Here is a 2,210-nt window from a genome sequence, read left to right as displayed (position 1 = left end):
ATAAATCTGTCATCTACTGATGAAATCAGAGCGCCTACGATCTAAACACTTCCCCAAGCCCTGCCTCGGAACACTGCATCAGGAAGCATGTCTTTGAACACCAGCTTTTGAGAAGAACAATAACAAGTCATAGCCAAGTCATAATATAATGCTTGGTAGGTTAGGTATATGTGGTATTTATAATGTATGTTTTATTTATTGTTTTCTTTTTTATAGTTAGAATGCATGTTTTAGGATCTAACTACAGAACAGGCTGAAGAGCATGTGTGTCACATGCACATGTCACCCATATGGCTGTGTCCTGTATAGATGCATCCTGTGACCATAACTGTGTGAATAGATTGCTCTGGTGACTAATACTGATCACGGAACTGTCTTCTTTTTCTCCTCCTGAGCCTCTACTGTCTTCTGGAATCCAGATGCCTTTGGAAGGCATTTCATACTCAACCATAGCGACATGCTTACCACAGCACAGCTCACACCCACCCTGGGCTCTTTGCCCACCTGTAGGCAGATGATGCATCTCAGTCAGCGAAATGTGGGCAGAAATGGTAGATGTCCTATTCTTCCTGTTGCCCCAAGAGCAGCGGTGTTCAAGCGATGGAGACTCTGTCTATGATGTCCAGGAGGAAGAAGTCTACAGAACAAAGCTGCCAACAGCTGGAGATGGACATGGAGCGAGAGCAAGGTTCAAAATCCAGCAAGACTTCAGCATTCAACACACATACACTGTGCACACACATACATGCAGGCAAAACATACACATAAAAATAACCACCTTTTTAAAAAAACTTAAATTAGCCAGGCGGCAGTGGTGCACACCTTTAATCCTAACACATGGGAGGCAGAGACAGGCAAATCTTTGTGAGTTTGAGGCCCGCCTGGTCTACAGAGTTAAGTTTCAGGACAGACTCCAAAGCTACACAGAAAACTTGTCTCAGACAAACACAAAAAAAAAAAAAAAAAAAAAACTTAATTTTTTTCCCCAGTGGCTGGGCGTGGCTTAGTCAGTAAAATGCTTGTTTTGCAAGCATGAAGCAATCACAAAGACTTGAGTTCAACCCCCCGGCCGAATTCATGAAAAAACCCAGTTGTGGTGGTAGTATACACTTATAATCGCAGAGCTGATAAGATCCAAACAGGCAGCTTCCTGGGGCATGCTGATCAGCCAGCCTCACTCACTTGATGAAGTTTAGCCCAGTAAGAGACTCAAGAATGGGTGGATGGAAGCCGAGAAACGGTCACTGAGCTTGCCCTCTGGTCTCCACATCTGTGGGACAGAAGAACACAGAATAAACACACGTGCATCTTGTCTGGACCGAGGACCCACAGAGCAGGCTTTATTGTTCCTTTGTTTACGTTCAGTTTTGAGGCTAAGTTTCACTACATAGACCAGGCTAGCCTCAGAGTCACAGAGATCCACCAGCCTCTGCCTCCCAAGTGCTAAGACTAGAGGCTTGCATCATGATTCCTAGCCCCATAGAGAAAGTTGAACACTAAAAGTTTAATGAACGGGAATAGTTTAATTAAACAAATGACCAACCACGATCGGAATGAAAAGAGAAAGTTTTACAATGAGTAAAATTTACTGATCTCATCAATTTACATTTTCACAATAAGTGAAAATTCTCCAAAGAATGGGAGATTATCAAGAATTCATGTATGTAGCAAGTCTTTCTCTGTTCCACCAGCCAGCTCCCAAATCACAACACAGAGACTAATTATTATGAAAGCTTAGCTGATATCTTAAGCTTGTTTTTAGCCAGCTCCTATAACTTAAATTAACCCATTCCTGTTCATCTATGTGCTGCCCCGAAGCTCGACTATCTCACCTATGTGCTGTCCATCCCGCTCTGCTTCCTCTGTGCCTCTTCCCAGCATCCTCTGCGCCTGGAAATCTTGCCTAGCTATTGGCCATTAAGCCTTTTATTAAGCCAGTCACAGAGGCATATCTTTACACAGTGGAATGAAATATCTTGCCACACTTGTAGGAAGACACAGCAACATGGGCAGGAGGTCAGTGATAGCTGGCTCACCGAGCCTGCTCATGGCCTCAGGTTCAAAACAATCACAGCATAACCACCGTGAGAGTGGCCCGGAGAAAGGGGGCGTGTCTACGTGCCTGGCCTGGAATCATAAAGCGATCCAGTAGTTTTATGAAGGAGGAAAAAAGTGTTTCTCTGTAGGATCATCTGTCAGGACTCGATTGG

The 2,210-nt window shown here is 44.1% G+C and overlaps 1 long non-coding RNA gene across 1 annotated transcript; it reads right to left on the bottom strand.

The window, feature by feature from the left end:
* Window positions 1-298: 298 nt before the first annotated feature.
* On the bottom strand, window positions 299-1,889 carry LOC101982287. The gene is made up of 3 exons (XR_258330.2): window positions 1,833-1,889; window positions 1,183-1,270; window positions 299-660 (listed from the first exon to the last, which is right to left on the bottom strand). It is a non-coding gene; the product is annotated as an uncharacterized LOC101982287 (long non-coding RNA).
* Window positions 1,890-2,210: the final 321 nt, after the last annotated feature.

This window comes from Microtus ochrogaster, chromosome 7 (assembly GCF_000317375.1).
Source record: "Microtus ochrogaster isolate Prairie Vole_2 chromosome 7, MicOch1.0, whole genome shotgun sequence".
NCBI classification, from domain to species: domain Eukaryota; kingdom Metazoa; phylum Chordata; class Mammalia; order Rodentia; family Cricetidae; genus Microtus; species Microtus ochrogaster.
This window is presented reverse-complemented; position numbering and strand designations above follow the sequence as displayed.